Below are 20051 nucleotides of genomic sequence, written 5' to 3'. Positions count from 1 at the left end.
AAGTGAATAATGGCCACAATGAGATACCTCCTCAGTGCTTAAGAATAAGGTTCTTTTCTTTCCTTTTTGGCCATTTGGATTGCAGGATATTAGTTCTCTGATCAAGGATCAAACCTGTGCCCAGGGCCATAGAATCTCTGAGTCTTAATCACTGGACCGCAATGGAATTCCCTAAAAATAAGGTTATTCTCTGACATTCAAATAATAAAATCAACCATAAAGGGAAAGAATGCTACCCAGGCCTCACCATACTTGACTGAAGTTATCAACATAGCTTCAGAAAGAACAAGCAAAACTCACCTACAATTAGGGAAATGTACTTGGAATCAACACCATAACATTTTTTTTTTTCCATGATGATAATGGCAGAGATTTTTTAAAGTTTGATCATACACTGCCTTCTGGTCAGTGGGAAGAGATAAGAACTCTTACTCTGTATTGATGGAAATGCACATTGTTTCAACCCTTGGTAAGGAAATTGGTAATATTTCAGTTCTGTTCAGTTGCTCAGTCATGTCTGATTCTTTACGACACCATGGACTTCAGCACACCAGGCTTCCCTGTCCATCACCAACTCCTGAAACTTGCTTGAACTCATGTCCATCAAACTGCTGATGCCAGCCAACCATTTCATCCTCTGTCGTCCCCTTCTCCTCCTGCCTTCAATCTTTCCCAGCATCAGGCTCTTTTCCAATAAGTTAGTTCTTCACATCAGGTGGACAAAGTGTTGGAGTTTCAGCTTCAACATCAGTCCTTCCAATGAATATTCAAGACTGATTTCATTTATGATGGACAAGTTGGATCTCCTTGCAGTCCAAGGGACTCTCAAGAGTCTTCTCCAACACCACAGTTCAAGTTATCAATTCTTCGGTGCTCAGCTTTCTTTATGGTCCAACTTTCACATCCATACATGACTACTGGAAAAACCATAGATTTGACTAGATGGACCTTTATTGGCAAAGTAATGTCTCTGCTTTTTTAATACATTGTTTAGGTTGGTCATAGCTTTTCTTCCAAGGAGCAAGCGTCTTTTAATTTCAAGGCTGCAGTCACCATCTGCAGTGATTTTGGAGCCCCCCAAAATAAAGTCTGCCACTGTTCCCATTGTTTCCCCATGTATTTGCCATGAAGTGATTGAACTGGATGCCATGATCTTAGTTTTTTGAATGTTGAATTTTAAGTCAACTTTTTCACTTTCCTCTTTCACTTTCATCAAGAGGCTCTTTAGTTCTTCTTCGCTTTCTGCCATATGTCATCTGCATATCTGAGGTTATTGATATTTCTCCCGGCAATCTTGATTCCAGCTTGTGCTTCATCCAGCCCAGCATTTTGTATGATGTACTCTGCATATATGTTAAATAAGCAGGGTGACAGTATACAACCTTGACGTACTCCTTTTCCTATTTGAAACCAGTTTGTTGTTCCATGATCAGTTCTTACTGTTGCTTCTTGACCTACATACAGATTTCTCAGGAGGCAGGTCAGGTGGTCTGGTATTCCCATCTCTTTAAGAACTTTCCACAGTCTGTTGTGATCCACACAGTCAAAGGCTTTGGCATAGTCAGTAAAGCAGAAGTAGATATTTTTCTAGAACTCTCTTGCTTTTTCAATGATCCAGTGGATGTTGGCAATTTGATCTCTGGTTCTTCTGCCTTTACTAAAACCAGCTTGAACATCTGGAAGTTCACGGTTCATGTACTGTTGAAGCCTGGCTTGGAGAAGTTTGAGCATTACTTTACTAGCGTGTGAGATGAGTGCAATTGTGCAGTAGCTTGACCATTCTTTGGCATTGCCTTTCTTTGAGATTGAATGAAAACTGACCTTTTCCAGTCCATGGCCACTGCTGAATTTTCCAAATTTGCTGGCATATTGAGTGTAGCACTTTCACAGCATCATCTTTTAGGATTTGAAATAGTTCTGCTGGAATTCCATCACCTCCACTAGCTTTGTTTGTAGTGATGCTTCCTAAGGCCCACTTGACTTTGCATTCCAGGATGTCTGGCTTTAGATAAGTGATCACACCATCATGATTATCTGGGTCATGAAGATCTTTTTTGTATAGTTCCTCTGTGTATTCTTGCCATCTCTTCTTAATAGCTGCTTCTGTTAGGTCCATACCATCTCTGTCCTTTATTGTGCCCATCTTTGCATGAAATATTCCCTTGGTATCTCTATTTTCTTGAAGGAGCTATAGTCTTTCCCATTCTATTGTTTCCCTTTATTTCTTAGCATTGATCACTGAGGAAGGCTTTTTTATCTCTCTGTGTGATTTTTCTGAACTCTGCATTCAAATGGCTTTATCTTTCCTTTTCTCCTTTGTCTTTTGCTTCTCTTCTTTTCTCAGTTATTTGTAAGGCCTCCTCAGAAAACCATCTTGCTTTTTTGCATTTCTTTTTCTTGGGGATGTTCTTGATCACTGCCTCCTGTATAATGTCATTAACCTCCATCCATAGTCCTTCAGGCACTCTGTCTATCAGATCTAATCCCTTGAATCTATTTGTCACTTTCACTGTATAATTGTAAGGGATTTGATTTTAGGTAATACATGAATGGTCTAGTGGTTTTCCTACTTTCTTCAATTTAAGTCTGACTTTTGCAATAAGGAGTTCACGATCTGAGCCACAGATGGGCTCCTGGTCTTAATTTTGCTGACTGTATAGAGCTTCTCCATCTTTGGTTGCAAAGAATATAATCAATCTGATTTTGGAATTGACCATCTGGTGATGTCCATGTTTAGAGTCTTCTCTTGTGTTGTTGGAAGAGGGTGTTTGCTATGACCAGTGCATTTTCTTGACAAAACTCCATTAGCCTTTGCCCTGCTTCATTTTGTTCTCCAAGGCCAAATTTGCCTGTTATTCCAGGTATCTCTTGACTCCCTACTTTTGCATTCCAGTCCCCTATGATGAAAAGGACATCTTTTTTGGGTGTTAGTTCTAGAAGGTCTTGAAGGTCTTCATAGAACTGTTCAGCTTCTTCAGCACTACTGGTTGGGACAGAGACTTGAATTACTGTGATTTTGAATGGTTTGCCTTGGAAATGAACAGAGATCATTCTGTCATTTTTGAGATTGCACCCAAGTACTGCATTTTGGATTCTTTTGTTGACTATGAGGGCTACTCCATTTCTTTTAAAGGATTCTTTCCCATAGTAGTAGATATAATGGTCATCTTGAGTTAAATTTGCCCATTCCAGTCCATTTTAGTTCATGATTCCTAAAATGTCAATGTTCACTCTTGCCATCTCTTGTTTGACCACTTCCAATTTACCTTGATTCATGGACCTAACATTCCAGGTTCCTATGCAATATTGTTCTTTACCGCATTGGACTTTACTTTCATCACCAGTCACATCCACAACTGGGCGTTGTTTTCGCTTTGGCTCTGTCTATTCAGTCACATCCACAACTGGGCGTTGTTTTCGCTTTGGCTCTGTCTATTCATTCTTTCTGGTGTTATTTCTCCACTCTTCTCCTGTAGCATATTGGGCACCTACTGACATGGGCCAGGAGTTCATCTTTCAGTGTCATATCTTTTTGCCTTTTAATACTGTTCATGGGGTTCTCAAGGCAAGAATATGGAAGTAGTCTGCCATTGTCTTCTCCTGTGGACCACATTTTGTCAGAACTCTCCACCATGACCCGTCTGTCTTGGGTGGCCTTATGTGGCATATTTCATAGTTTCATTGAGTTAGACAAGACTGTGGTCCATGTTATCAGTTTGACTAGTCTTTTTTTGTGATTGTGGTTTTCATTCTGTCTGCCCTCTGATGGATAAGGATAAGAGGCTTCTGGAAGCTTCCTGGATGGAGAAACTGACTATGGGGGAACTTGGGTCTTGTTCTGATGGATGGGAAAATGCTCAGTAAATCTTTAGTCCAATTTTCTGTCCTTGGGCAGGGCTGTGTTCCCTCCCTGTTGTTTGACCTGAGACCAAACTATGGTGGAGGTAATGAAGATAATGGCAACCTCCTTCAGAAGGTCCCCTTCATGCACTGCTGCACTCAGTGCCCCTGACCCTGTAGCAGGCCACTGCCAACCCACACCTCTGCTAGAGACTCCTGGACACTCACAGGTAAGTCTGGGTCAGTCTCTTGTGGGATCACTGCTCCTTTCTCCTGGGTCTTGGTGTGCACAAGATTTTGTTTGTGCCCTCCAAGAGTCTGTTTCCCCAGTCCTGTGGAAGTTATGTAATCAAATCCCACTGGCCTCCGAAGTCAAAGTCCCTGGGGTTTCTCAGTCCCTTTGCTAGATCCCCACGTTGGGAAACCTGTTGTGGTTCCTAGAACTTTCTTAACAGTGCACAAATTTATTTAGTATAATTGTTCTGAGTTTGTGATAATATTTATTGGCATTTAAATTACAAATTCCCTTTAACCCAGAATTATACTTCTAGGACTTTTCCTTCTGGATTAACTTGCATGAGTGTTCAAAATTATGTTTTGTATAAGTATGTTAAATGAGCATTATTAACCATCATAAAAGGCTGGAAAAATGTAAAAAATATCTAGCAATAGGAAGCCAGCTAAATGAAGGATGGTAAATCTTTGAAATGCAGAACTCTGCTGGCATTAAAAAGAAATAGGTAAATAAATATTCTCTGAAATGAAATGACATGTGACATATTAAGTGAAAAAAGGCAAGATGTGAAGAAAAATGTGAAGAGTGGGAACCCATTTGTACTTTGAATTGCAGAGAAAATGCCTTGAGGGTATGTGAGCTCCTGGGGGTGGCAGAGGGGGAGAAAGCAGATCTTTTTCATTTTATTCTACACTATTCATTTTTTATTCAGCATACTGTAGGACTTTTAAAATAAGAGCAGCAACAATTGAAGGAAGACTGTGAATGTCAGAAGATGGATGTCTTGGCCAGAAAGTGTAGAAAAGGAGAAAAAGGTAAATGCTTTCTTAACCCAATTCAGACTATCTGGGGTGGGGGAGGTCTTGATGACACATTACAGTATCCTTAATCAAGCGTTGTGAAACAGCTGAAATATATTTATTTTCTTCCATTCTGATTAATTCCTAACAGTAATCTTTTTTACTTTAGTTGATTTTTAATTTTAGAGGTTAAATATTAGTATATCAGGTATGCCAATGTTAATATCAGTCAGGATGGGCTGAGGCACAGTGAAGTCATGACCAAATTCCAAGTCTCAGTGACTTACAGCAGCAAAGCTTTGTTCCTTGCTCACACTGGCTCTGTGGCTGGCAAAGGAAACTGCTCATTAGTCACTCAGGGAGCCAGGCTGATGGAGTGGACATGCTCTCAAACATTGCCAGCCACAGCGACAGAAGGAAAGAGAACTCTGGAGGGTCTTTCTCTTGTAAATAAGTGCTCACTTTCAAACCCAAGTCTTCGTCACAGCTAGACACACACCCCAGCCACCCACAGAGAACAGGAGGTATGATGTTACCACATGTCTGGGTGATACAGAACAAAAATATTTGGCAAACAGCAATGATGACTTCTATGCCCACCATGTGGTGCTTCTAATTTCCATTACAAATTAGTTTTAGTTAACATCTATATAATTCATATGATATCACTCATATGTGGACGCTAATTTTTTTTTAAGTGATACAAATGAACTTATGTTCAAAATAAGTCTGTTCTGAAACAGACTTACAAATATCAAAAACAAACTTATGGTTACCAAATAGGAAATGTATGGTGGAGGGAGGGAAGTATCAGGAGCTTGGAATGAACATACAGACACTACTATATATAAGACAGATAACCAGGGAATTCCCTGGTTGTCCAGTGGAAAGGACTTGGTACTTTCATTTCTATGGGCCCCAAGTTCAATCCCTGGTCACGGAACTAAGATCCCACATGCAGTGTGGCCAAAAAAAAAAAAGATAACCAACAAGGACCTGTGGGAATTCTATTCAATATGAGAAAAGAATATAAAAAGAATGAATATATTTATATATGTAACTGAATCACTTTGCTGTACACCTGAAACTAATACAACATTGTAAATCAACTATACTCCAATAAAATTTTAACAAATTAACTAAAAAAAGTACCAAAAACATCTATGTAATTCCCAAGAATCAGTCATTTATGGCACTGATAAAACTGGACTTACAGACACGCTAAGCTTGAGGATGAAACTCAGGAATTGGATTCTCCTCCAAGCAGGCCTGACTGCATGAGCACCCAGGCCCCCTAACTATCTCATGTCCCCAAACCTCCATATCTTTTGCCCAGTAATTCTATTCTGAAGTGTACTGTAATGGATCTCCTAATGCTCAATCATAGACTCAAGTGCATTGCAGTAGATGTAGATGATAGAATAGTTTATAATTTTCTAAATCACAATAATATATGATTATACTAAATATGCAATTACAATTATAACACATTAAATGAAAAGATAGAAAATGTTTGTTTTCCAATGCTACGTGACAAAAGCAGGAAACATATAACTCATGATCACAGTAATGTGAGTGAAATGAATAGAAAAAAGACTGGAAAGAATCACAACAAATTTTAATAGCAGTTGCTTTATCGAGTAAGATTTTGCCCCCGCCCCCACCATTTTTCCTCTGATGAGCATGAATTATTTTTATAATGAAAAGCATAATCACTTTTTAAAAAACAAGAGTATTTCTGGCTCTAGTAGCCTACATGGGATATGGAAGTCAGCTTACCTAGACATACTCTGAAACTTGGCAGCAAATCCTGAGTTCTTTCCTCCCTTCACAAAGTCTTCCTTCTCAGCCTCTCTTCCCATATCCACCCCTTCATCAATGGTGTCAGACCTTCCCCACCATGCCCTTACTTCCATGCCATGGTTTACTGGGGTCTATATAAACCCTCAGCTAGGCTGCTGCTACTGCTACTGCTAAGTCGCTTCAGTCGTGTCCTACTCTGTGCAACCCCATAGACGGCAGTCCACCAGGCTCTGCCGTCCCTGGGATTCTCCAGGCAAGAACATTGGAGTGGGTTGCCATTTCCTTCTCCAGTGCATGAAAGTGAAAAGTGAAAGTGAAGTTGCTCAGTCGTGTCCGACTCTTCGCAACCCCATGGACTGCAGCCTAGGTCTCTATTTTAAATTGTTACTGGAGTATAGTTCAATGCAATGTTGTGTTAGTTTCAGGTGTCCAGCAAAAGTCAATCAGTTATACATATATCTATTCTTTTTCAGATTCTTTCTCCATATGGGTTATTACAGAACATTATACAGGTCACTATATATTTTTAGTGTATTAACTGTTTAAAAAATTTTAAATATAACTGTTTAGAATGTCTGTAAATAAATGGCTGCAGAGTTTTTAGTGAATCCTGCTTCTGACCTACACTAACGCAGCAATACTGCCTTCCCCTCCCCCCATAAATGGTAATTCTTGATTGTTCCCTTTAATCACTGATCCTCTGGAGAAGCGGATGGCAATCCACTCCAGTATTCTTGCCTGGAGAATTCCATGGACAGAGAAGCCTGGGGGGCTACAGTTCGTGGGGTCGCAAAGGGTTGAACACGACTGAGTGACTAACACACACACACACACACACACAGGTCAGGTTCTTTTAAGAACCAATGAGCACCTCTAAAAATGTAAAAACCTGTCTATTCCTGAGCAAACTACTTGTGCCCATGAGCCTGAGGCCAGGGTGATGAATTCTGTCTGGCTGCTGACCTGGCTCCTCCTTTGAGCCCTTGAAGAACTTGTGGACTGAGGTGGACTTGGCTTTTTTTCTAGATCTGCACATCTCAGTTCTTGACTTTTTTATGCATGACCTCACTGAACCTTAGCTTCTTCCACTGTAGACTGGGAAAAGAAGGTCCATGTCCTGTTAGACGAAACTGCATTCTTCCCTCTCTATAACCAGACTCTACCTGCCCTGTCCTCTAGCATCTCCTTCTGATTCTCTAATTTTTGGACTTCTTTCAAATTTATTACCTTATTTCATAAATGGTCAGGCCAGAAGGCAGACAGATCAGGTGAGACAATTGAGAAATGAGGAGGAATCCTGGCAGGCAAGGAGGAAAAGGCAGCACATATGTGGACAGGCTAAACGTCAGTGAGAGCTATGGCATGTGGGAAAGAAGAGGGCACAAGTTTCCAGGACTGGATTTGCAAGATTGATGACATGTGGGAGGATGAATAGCTGGAAGAGAGGGGCTGAGTGACTGGATGTCTCAAAGCAATGAAGGCACAGAGTGATAGAAATAGGGGTTGGGTATGGAAGAATATTAGATTGTAAAGAGAGACCTGGAGAGCTTGTGATGTTTTCACATGCTCTTTTGTATAAGCACTGGAATGGATGACTGGGATGGAAATAAGGTCAATGAGTTTGAGGGGGTTGAGGAAATAGGATGTCTGATAGGTCATTCATGTGGAAACTGATCATCCAGGACAACGTTTGGTCTTGGGTAGAAAGGGAAGATAGTGCCATAGATAGAAAGGACAAATTGTAGCTGAGTAACAAATGGGACCCATTACTGCCTTGATATAACCACGGCAATAAGGACATCAATGTGAGAAAGGATACCATAATCAAAAAGGAAGAAATAGTTGTGAGAAGTTTCAGAGACATATTCAGCATGATTTGGAAAGTATTTTCACTTACACATTTCAGTATGAGAAAAGAAGATCCCAGTCTGAGAGAGCACAAGTACTGTTGATTCATTTATGTCCACTTACAAACTTATGGAATTTGGGAAAGGTTGAGAATTAAAAAGTGGTAGCAATGGTAACTTGTTTTGGGTCATGTTACATTTGAAGAGGTAGGAGGATACTGAGGAGTAGGGCAGGAATAATAACTTGAAGCCATGATTGGATGCCTGGTGATGCGGGGGAGGAACGGTCCTAATTGTTGTGTGAAATGGGTTATGATATGCAGTTAAAGGTGCATCTAATTTTGTCCCTCTTCTCTTGTAGACGTAAGGGGAAAATAAAATACCAACTCCATTCACAAGAGGCTGCCTGGTGCCATTCAGTCAACACTATTATTCATTACTAATGAAAGTTAAATGGACTAGGCTTGGTGTTTCCTGTGCAAAAGTTTCCAAAGGAGAAGGAAAGCATGAAGGGAGTAAATGGAGCATGCAAACTGCAGCTACTCTTCTTTAGAACTATGCATGCTATATGACTTTCAATTCAGGCAACACCATTCATTGAGTTTAAAAAATGAACTTAAAAATAGTGTTGCCTAAAGTCAACAAAAGACGGAAAAACAACTTCACTAGCAGAGCAATCACTGAATCAAGAGCAATATTTTTTTTGTCTCTCACTAGCAACAGGGTTTCATATTAAGAGGTGATGCTCCTGGATTCTGGGTATAGGAGACCTGCCTCCAAGCAGTGTGCAGCCTGACTCTATTCTGGGAAAGATGTGCCAGAATCCTGCTGGGGAGCGAGCCTTGTATCTGCAGGAAATCTAGTTGCTTTGAATAATAAAGGCTGCTCTTATAAATTTGTGATCTTTTACTCTTCCTTTGGGTTAATATACAAAATATATAAAGAACTCATAAACCTCAAAAACAAAAATCCAACCAATTAAACAATGGCCAAAGGACCCGAATAGACATTTTTCCAAAGGCATACAAATGACCAGCAGGGACATGAAAAGGTATTCTACATCACTAGTCATCACGAAATGCAAAGGCACAAGTAGATATCACCTTGTGCCTGTTAAGATGTCTACTATTAAAAAGATAAGCAATAACAAATGTTGGTAAGGATGTGGAGAAAATGTAATCCTTGTACATTGTTGGTGAGTATGTAAACTGGTACAAGTACTGCGGAAAACAGCATAGAGGTTCCTTAAAAACTAAAAGTGGAACTTTCATGCGATTCAGCAATCCTATTTCTGGGTATATATCCAAAGGAAAATCAATAACTCAAAGAGATATCTAAATTACCATGTTCACTGAAGCATTATTCATAACAGCCAATGTATGGAAACAACCTAAGTGTCCATTGACAAATAGACAAAGGAGATGATCTATACATGTGTGTGTGTATACTGTAGAATATTATACAGCCATAAATAGAAGGAAATCCTGCCATTTGCAACAATGTGGATGAACCTGGAGGGTATTATGTTAAGCGAAATGAGCCAAAGACAAATAGCACATGACATATGTGGAATTAAAAAAACAAGAGTTGAATTCATAGAGAGTTGAATGGTAATTGCCAGGGTCTGAGAGAGACAGGGGAAGTTGGGAGAGGCTGCTGGGGTAAAACTTACACTTATAACTAAATCTTAGAATCTAATGTAGAATATGATGATCATAGCAATACTTTTGTATAATTGAAACTTTCTAAGAGAATAAAACTTAAGCATTCTCAACTGAAAAAAAAGGTAAAAAAAATATTTGAAAGAGTATACAAGATGCTATGTGAAGTCAAGTGGGCTTTAGGAAGCATCACTATGAACAAAGCTAGTGGAGGTGACAGAATTCCAGTTGAGCTATTTCAAATCCTGAAAGATGATGCTGTGAAAGTGCTGCACTCAATATGCAAGCAAATTTGGAAAACTCAGCAGTGGCCATGGACTGGAAAAGGTCAGTTTTCATTCTGATCCCAAAGAAAGGCAATGCCAAAGAATGCTCAAACTACCACACAATTGCACTCAGGTCACACGCTAGTAAAGTAATGCTTAAAATTCTCCAAGCCAGGCTTCAGCAGTATGTGAATCGTGAACTTCCAGATGTTCAAGCTGGTTTTAGGAAAGGCAGAGGAACCAGAGATCAAATTGCTAATATACGCTGGATTATGGAAAAAGCAAGAGAGTTCCAGAAAAACATCTATTTCTGCTTTATTGACTATGCCAAAGCCTTTGACTGTGTGGATCACAATAAACTGTGGAAAATTCTGAAAGAGATGGGGATACCAGACCACGTGACCTGCCTCTTGAGAAACCTGTATGCACATCAGGAAGCAACAGTTTAGAACTGGACATGGAACAACAGACTGGTTCCAAATAGGAAAAGGAGTGTGTCAAGGCTGTATATTGTCACCTTGCTTATTTAACTTATATGCAGAGTACATCATGAGAAACGCTGGGCTGGAAGAAGCACAAACTGGAGTCAGGATTGCTGGGAGAAGTATCAATAACCTCAGATATGTAGATGACACCACCCTTATGGCAGAAAGTAAAGAAGAACTAAAGAATGTCTTGAAAGTGAAAGAGGAGAGTGAAAAAGTTGGCTTAAAGCTCAACATTCAGAAAACTAAGATCATGGCATCTAGCCCCATCACTTCATGGCAAATAGATAGGGAAACAGTGGAAACAGTGGCTAACTTTATTTTTTCTGGGCTCCAAAATCACTGCAGATGGTGATTGCAGCCATGAAATTAAAAGACACTTACTCCTTGGAAGGAAAGTTATGACCAACCTAGATAGCATATTGAAAAGCAAAGACAGTACTTTGTCAACAAAGGTCCATCTAGTCAAGGCTATGGTTTTTTCAGTGGTCATGTACGGATGTGAGAGTTGTACTATAAAGAAAGCTGAGTGCCGAAGAATTGATGCTTTTGAACTGTGGTGTTGGAGAAGACTCTTGAGAGTCCCTTGGACTGCAAGGAGATCCAGCCAGTCCATCCTAAAGGAGATCAGTCATGGCTGTTCACTGGTAGGACTGATGTTGAAGCTGAAACTCCGATACTTTGGCCACCTGATGCGAAGAGCTGACTCAGTTGAAAAGACCCTGATGCTGGGAAAGATTGAGGGCAGGAGGAGAAGGGGACAACAAAATTTGAGATTGTTGGATGGCATCACTGACTCAATGGACATGGGTTTGGGTGGACTCCGGGAGTTGGTGATGGACAGGGAGGCCTGCATGCTGCGATTCATGGGGTCGCAAAGAGTCGGACATGACTGAGCGACTGAACTGAATTGAACTTACAGGATGCTATGTGACCTCAGGTTCGGCATTTCTGTGCTCATAGAAAATGTTAGGTCACTAAGTGATCCACACCTATCCAGTTCCAGTTCAGTCCCTCAGTCATGTCCGACTCTTTGCGACCCCATGAACCCCAGCATGCCAGGCCTCCCTGTCCATCACCAACTCCTGGAGTTCACTCAGACTCACGTCCATAGAGACAGTGATGCCATCCAGCCATCTCATCCTCTGTCGTCCCCCTCTCCTCCTGCCCCAATCTCTCCCAGCATCACAGTCTTTTCCAATGAGTCAACTCTTCGCATGAGGTGGCCAAAGTACTGGAGTTTCAGCTTCAGCATCATTCCCTCCAAAGAAATCCCAGGGCTGATCTCCTTCAGAATGGACTGATTGGATCTCCTTGCAGTCCAAGGGACTCTCAAGAGTCTTCTCCAACACCACAGTTCAAAAGCATCAATTCTTCAGTGCTCAGCCTTCTTCACAGTCCAACTCTCACATCCATACATGACCACAGGAAAACCATAGCCTTGACTAGACGGACCTTTGTTGGCAAAGTAATGTCTCTGCTTTTGAATATGCTATCTAGGTTGGTCATAACTTTCCTTCCAAGGAGTAAGCGTCTTTTAATTTCATGGCTGCAGTCACCATCTGCAGTGATTTCGGAGCCCCCCAAAATAGTCTGATACTGTTTCCACTGTTTCCCCATCTATTTGCCATGAAGTGATGGGAACAGATGCCATGATCTTCGTTTTCTGAATGTTGAGCTTTAAGCCAACTTTTTCACTCTCCACTTTCACTTTAATCAAGAGGCTTTTGAGTTCCTCTTCACTTTCTGCCATAAGGGTGGTGTCATCTGCATATCCGAGGTTATTGATATTTCTCCCGGCAATCTTGACTCAAGCTTGTGCTTCTTCCAGCCCAGGGTTTCTCATGATGTACTCTGCATATAAGTTAAATAAGCAGGGTGACAATATACAGCCTTGACGTACTCCTTTTCCTATTTGGAACCAGTCTGTTGTTCCATGTCCAGTTCTAATTGTTGCTTCCTGACCTGCATACAGATTTCTCAAGAGGCAGGCCAGGTGGTCTGGTATTCCCATCTCTTTCAGAATTTTCCACAGTTTATTGTGATCCACACAGTCAAAGGCTTTGGCATAGTCAATAAAGCAGAAATAGATGTTTTTCTGGAACTCTCTTAGCGGATATTAGCAATTTGATCTCTGGTTCCTCTGCCTTTTCTAAAACCAGCTTGAACATCAGGAAGTTCACGGTTCATGTATAGAGATGGGCTAAAAGTTGAGGCCAGAACCCCTACTGTTCCCTCTACCATCTGGAAGCCCATAAATTGAGAAAATCTCTATCTCCCCCTTTCCCAATCATAGTTCCCAACAATTGAGCCATTATCCCTGTAGGAAAAGATGAGGGGATCCCCAGACACCTACAGTGATTTCATTTCTCTTGAAGGTGTTGGAATGGGGGGAAGGGAGAAAAGAACAGAGTATGTCTCCTTTCAGTCCCAGACTCTCAAACCACAATCCTGGTCTATGGTGAATAGGAGGAAAAGAGATTTAAACTGAGCATGAAACTAGACTTGATTGGATTATCTACAACTAAAAGTGATCAGAAAGTTATAGCATATGCCCAAGACATCTTTAAGAGATAGTTGAGCATGGCTGAATGCAGAGGCTGGAAGATTAACAAATGATTATGGTACCACACCACTGAATTGAGGCAACTCAACTAAGCAGACTGTATAACTACCCATCTATCTATCTATAGTGTGCGGTTTGGCAGGCATATAAAATATCTGTTTCTCAAATATTTTCTTGGTTATTTTAGCTGGGTTTGAAACCTTACTGCTAACTCCATAATTATGGATCTACCATCTACTGTTCCACATTATGTATGGGCTGAATAATTACCTCTTTCACTTACCCTGTAAGTCACTGGACTTGCACTGTATTTCTTCTGTATGTCTCTCTTACAGATATACTAAGTTATACCCATATCCACTAAGTGCCTCCCTTAAATAAAATATTCTTTTAGCCAAAGTTGGATACAGCCTAAATGTTAACCATAAGCTTTTACAAAAATAAAATCTCAGAAAATGTGAGATTAGCTAATTAATCATGGAATTACTATAATAATAATTTTGTAATACATGAAATCAATAGCCTAAACACAGTAATTCAGTCATTACAAGATTTCAAATTAAAGTCATTGATAAAATGACAAGAACTCTATTGATTTTCCTTTGATATTTTTAACTTAAGATGCTATTGTTTATATTGACTTTTGTTTGTATTCCTTTATTAACTTTATTCTAGGCTAATTATCCAAAGTACTTAAAAAAGGCTGAGAAAGCAAAATAAATTAAAGCCTGTTATAACTTGAGATTTTTCACTGGGCACAGCATTACTTCCTGCAATGCAAGTCTTATGGAGAAAAAGATGGAGACCTAGTAGAGCCCCAGAAGAAAGGAATCAGTCGGAAATGGGCCTTGCTGAAGTGGACTTTCTGCTCAGTAAGGAAAGAGAGTCCAAAGAATTTGGCCATTTCTATTAATATGACTTAGTCCCTATTGGCTATTTCTTTTTCATTTTTTAAATGTGGCCAGTTTGTACAGATAGGCCAAGGACGACTGCATACCATTTCTGAAATTCCATGGGTTTTTCTTCCACCTGCCTGCCTGTTCCTTTTAGGAACCAACTGATCCTGGTTCCTAAACCCATGTCTTTGACTCATCTGTTGTTGATTTCTATTTTTCTCAAGGCTGCATGCTCAGAAATCCACTTTGATAGATTCTGCCTGACTCTAGCCTTACCTTTGATTTTTCCTATCAGCCAAAATATGACGTTGCTGCTGGTGTTGGTCTTTAGCTTAATAAATTTCAATCTATGAAAGAGACTACCTGATTCCAGCTCTGATTTGTAGTGTTTGCCTTTTTCTTGGTGTTAATATGTACACCATGGCTGACCTCACTTCATTATGTGCAGTCAGGAAGAGATGTGCATGGTGGCTCCTGGGAGCCCACATGTGCTGGCTCTGGCACACCACTGGTCCCATGGATGGGTGTCCTAAGCCAACCCCTCATCCAGTTCACTCTATTTCTCCATGAGAAATTATGAGGCATTTGGTTTTACAGATCCTCTTAAAACCTCCACTTCCATCTTATTTTTTTCAGAGGCTGCAAAATGATGCTAACAGACAAATACAAGGAATACTTTAACCAGTGGACATCAAATTGTTTGAGTCCTAGGTTTAGTGGATGAGCCTTGGGCATCACCTGGGAACTAGAGGCAGTACCACTGGAGTTTTTAAGTTGGTGTTCCATTCATGAGTCCCTTTTATTAGAGTTTAGCCAAAGAAAGGACTGATTTGGTGTTTATATGGTGGTTGTCTATATCAAGGAACTTCAAGAGTCATCTTTTTAAACTATTGTCCTGGGCAGGGCTGCTAGTTAGGGCTTCTTGCATTCTAGCCACTGGTGCCAGCTTTGCATTTTGAAGAATGCTTTTCTTCCATAAAAGTGAATTTTTGGTTTATAATCTTGCTTACCTTGTCCAGGTCAAGTGCAATTTAATATCTGATTAAATTACTTAATTTTTAATCCATCAGGACTAAAGTTAATCTATTTTAAATCAATTAGTTTGGTTACAACTCATTAGGGCTGGCTTATTACAGTAATCACTAAGCTATTGTGCTTACTTTGTGGGGCTCAAGGGCTTCAGCCAGGCACCTGTATTTATCTCTAGAGGGGATGTTTTTAACCTAAGCTGGTCTGCCTGCTCTACTCAATCAGGTTTTTGTAATTTCCCCACCCAGTAGGTCTCATTCTTACTCATGATGATATGGGGTTGACTGAACATGATAACTAGTAAATAATCTATTATTACTTGGTATATAAAAGAATACTCTTAAGCCTGACCCTTGTGAGTATATGCTCATGTATGACTCAAGTTGTCAGGGCAGTGGCTTGTGGTTTGGTTACTGTAGGGAATGTCTTTGTTGTTGTTTCTGACTCACAGTCAACCCCAGCACTAGAAGCTACCCTGCTCTCCCTGTACTGTTTGATGTTCCTCTCACATGACAGAGTCCTCCTTTAGGTGCACTGTAGCTGGGGGTATTGAAGGGACCCAGTAGACAAAAGTGAGTCACAACAACTAATTATAGTTACAGCTATACTTCTCCATGTTCACCACCACTATTCTGGTCCAAGATTCATCGTCTCCCACTTAGCTTCTTCAATTGCTCCCTAACTGATCCCCTTTCTCCACCCACACCCCAACACCCCTCACATATGTCAGTACTGTGAAAGTCTTATTTAACATCTCACAAGCATCAGATATTGATCTTCTTCATTTTAGCCATTCTGGTGGATTTGCAGTGGTATCACACAGTACTTTTAATTTTCAGTCCTGGATAACTATTTAAGTTGAGCACTCTTTTAATGTATTTATTGGCATTTGGACATTCTCCTTTGTGAAGTGCCTGTCCAAGTCTTTGGTCCATATTTCTGTTAATTTTGGTCCTTTTCTTCTGGATTTGTAGGGACAGTCTGTGAATTTTAGATACCAATTCTTTGCTATTGAGATATAGCTCAATATTTTTTGAGGTTTGCTTTCAATATAGAGTTTTGATGAACATTCTGAATTTTAGTATCATCCAACTGATCAACCTTTTATTTTATGGTTAATGCTTTCTGTGTTCAACTTAAGAATTTTTTGGCTTCCACAAGGTCATGAAGTATTCTCACATATTTTGTTATGAATTGGAAGCTTTATTGCTATCATTTCATATCTAGACTTATAATCTCTTTGGAATGAACTTTTGTGTATCTTGTGAGACTGCATTTAAGGTTCATTTGTTCTTTACATGGTCAGCAAACTGACCCAACACCAAGTTTTGAATAGGCCATCTTTTCTTACTGTATTAATATTACCACTGTCATAAAACAATAATGATATGCATGTGCATCTACTTCTGGGTTGTAATCTATTCTGTTAGCTACTTGTCTGTTGGTGCCAATGTCATACTGTCTTTTTTTTTTTGGAGGCACAATGAGGCCTGTGGGATCTTAGTTCCCCAACCAGAAATTGAACCCATGCCCCCTGCAGTGGAAGCATGGAATCTTCCATGGACCACCTTCACAAAAGTCCTGAATGCCATACCATCTTAATTCCTATGGGTTTATATTTATCATGATATCTTGTAATAGAAGTCCTTCTGCTTTTCTTCTTCTATCAGATTCTCTTGCCTCTTCTTGGTCTCTTTCTTTTCTATATAGATTTTTAGAATTAGCTTGCCAGTTAACATTAAAAATACCTCTTACAATTTTGATTGATGTGTCATCGAATTTACAGATCTGAGGAAAAACTAACACCTTAACACTTTAGTTTTCTAAGCCTTGAACATATAATATCTCTCCTTTTATTTAGTCTGCATTTAACTTCTCTTAGAAATGCTGTAGTGTTCAATATAGAGATCATCCACATTTTTGTTAGATTTAGTCCAAGGTATTTAATGCTTTTTGATGCAATTCTAAATGGTATCTTTAAGTTGTTTAAAATTTCTATTTGCCTATAGAAATATACCTTACATTGACTTTTATTTATTTAGTGACTTCACTAAATTCATGTATTAATTTGAATAGTTTGTTGAGTCTTGTACACTGTTTACTTATACAACGTTATTTGAGAATAAATGCAGTCTTTCTTTCCAATTCTGATGGTATTTTTCCTTATTGTATTGGCTGGGATTGCTAGTACAATTTTAAATAGGAGAGGCTAAAGCGTTCATCCTTGTCATGTTCTCAATTTCAAGGAAATGTATTTCAATATTTTATCAAGTATGATGTATGCTGTAGAGTTTATTATTATTCTTCCTTTTAAAAATCATATTGAAGAAGTTCCCTTCTATTCTCTAGTTTTCTAAGAGTTGTTGAAAATCAGTAATGAATATCAAATTTCATTAATGACTTTTTCTGGATCTACTATAATAAACATATTTTTCCTTATGTTGTCAATGTGGTGGCTCATACGGACTTTAAGCTTATACTTTAATAAAACATTTACAAAGAACAATACAGAAAACTACAGTTACTTATATAAAAATAATCCAAATACTGACAAGACCTAGAAAAATGTGAAATAACTGTTTGTTAATAGTTGAATTATGGATACTTGTTCACTGAAACAAGAGACTGGCATAGAATAAGTTCTCCTTATTCGGTGTCTTTGACCTGAATGTATCAATAGCTTTAGTCACTCAACAGTGGTACTGAGCAGCTAAAACTCCAATAAAAATTCTACCATCTTTCTGGCTGGAAGAACCAGGCAAAGGAGCCTGGGGCAACCAGCATTACCAGAGAATGAAAGAGGAACTCTAGAAAGAAGAGAGACAAATTTTGTTTATAAACCTGGCCCAAGTTTCTGGTCAATCCCAGAATCATAAATGCAGAGGACAAATGAACTCAGCTTGTGTTTAGAGCTTAAAGAACCAAACTTTGATCTGAGGTACCGCTTATCAAATGCATGACAGTGTGAGCTTAACCAGTGTGCATGAGCTTAACCAAATGCATGACAGTGTGAGCTTAACCAGTGTGCATGAGCTTAACCAAATGCATGACAGTGTGAGCTGAATTCAATGTTTTTTGAAGCAACATAACAAAATGCACAACGTTTTCTACATGGCATTTATAATATTCAAGGCATCATCCAGCATTACACAGCATATCATAAAATGCAATCTATATTACAATTATTCAAAGTCAAGAGTTTATCTTAGGGTTAATTCTAGCTGCTGTATATTTTAATAGTTTACACAAATGTATGATGACTTACATCCATCATTAGAATATCATATAGAGAATTCCCACTTTCCCAAAGCCCTCTGTGCTCTTCCTATTCATCTTTCTCCTCTATAAAGCCCTGGAAACAACTGATCTTTTCACTCTCTCCATAGTTTTGTCCTGTCTAGAATGTCATATAGTTCCAATTATACAGTCTGCCTTTTAAGACTGGCTTCTTCACTTAATATGCATTTAAGTTTCCACCATGTCTTTTCATGACTTGATAGCTCATAAAAAAGATGGTGATTACAGCAATGAAATTAAAAGACACTTACTCCTTGGAAGAAAAGTTATGACCAACCTAGACAGCATATTAAAAAGCAGAGACGTTACTTTGCCAGCAAAGGTCCATCTAGTCAAGGCTAAGGTTTTTCCAGTGGTCATGCATGGATGTGAGAGTTGGACTATAAAGAAAGCTGAGTGCCGAAGAATTGATGCTTTTGAACTGTGGTGTTGGAGAAGACTCTTGAGAGTCCCTTGGACTACAAGGAGATCCAATCAGTCCATCCTTAAGGAGATCAGTCCTGGGTGTTCATGGGAAGGACTGATGCTGAAGCTGAAACTCCAATACTTTGGCCACCTAATGCGAAGAGCTGACTCATTGGAAAAGGCCCTGATACTGGGAAAGATTAAGGGCAGGAGGAGAAGGGGACGACAGAGGATGAGATTGTTGGATGGCATCATCGACTCAATGGACATGGGTTTGGGAGGACTCTGGGAGTTGGTGATGGACAGGGAGGCCTGGCATGCTGGGGTTCATGGGGTCGCAAAGAGTCGGACATGACTGAGTGACGGAATTGAACTGAACTGAATGTCTGGATGGACAATGGACGACTGTTTTATAACATTTATCCATTCAACTGCTGAAGGACATATTGGTTGCTTCCAAATTTTGGCAATTATGAGAGTAAAGCTTCTATCAATATTCATGTGCAGGCTTTAGTGTGGACATAAGTTTTCAAATCCTTTGGGTAAATAACAAGGAGCTTGACTGTTGGATCATATGGTACAAAAGTATGTTTAGTTTTCAAGAAATTGCCAAACTGTCTTCCAAAGTGGGTGTAGCAGTTTTGCACTACTGCCAGCAATGTATGAGTCCCTACTGCTCCACATCCTCATCAGAATTTGCTGTTGTCAGTGTTCTAGATTTTGAGCATTCTAACAGGTGTGTAGTGGTATCTCATTATTGTTTTTGTTTGCATTTCCCTGATCACATATGACGTGGAGCATCTTTTCAAATGATTATTTGCCATCTGTCTGTTTTTTGGTAGTCTGTTAAGATCTTTGGCACATTTTAAAATTTGGATATTTGGTCTCTTATTGTTGAATTTTAACAGTTCTTTGTATATT

At 39.5% G+C, this 20051-nt stretch overlaps 1 protein-coding gene across 1 annotated transcript in view; it reads right to left on the bottom strand.

Moving 5' to 3' along the window:
* Window positions 1-20051, bottom strand: part of HECW1 (HECT, C2 and WW domain containing E3 ubiquitin protein ligase 1) — a 270983-nt gene that overhangs the window by 135165 nt on the left and 115767 nt on the right. The gene's annotated exons all lie outside the window — the stretch shown is intronic.

Source organism: Bos mutus, chromosome 4 (genome assembly GCF_027580195.1).
Source record: "Bos mutus isolate GX-2022 chromosome 4, NWIPB_WYAK_1.1, whole genome shotgun sequence".
Lineage (NCBI taxonomy): Eukaryota > Metazoa > Chordata > Mammalia > Artiodactyla > Bovidae > Bos > Bos mutus.
The sequence above is the reverse complement of the archived record's forward strand: the minus strand, read 5'-3'. Positions and strand labels throughout refer to the sequence as shown.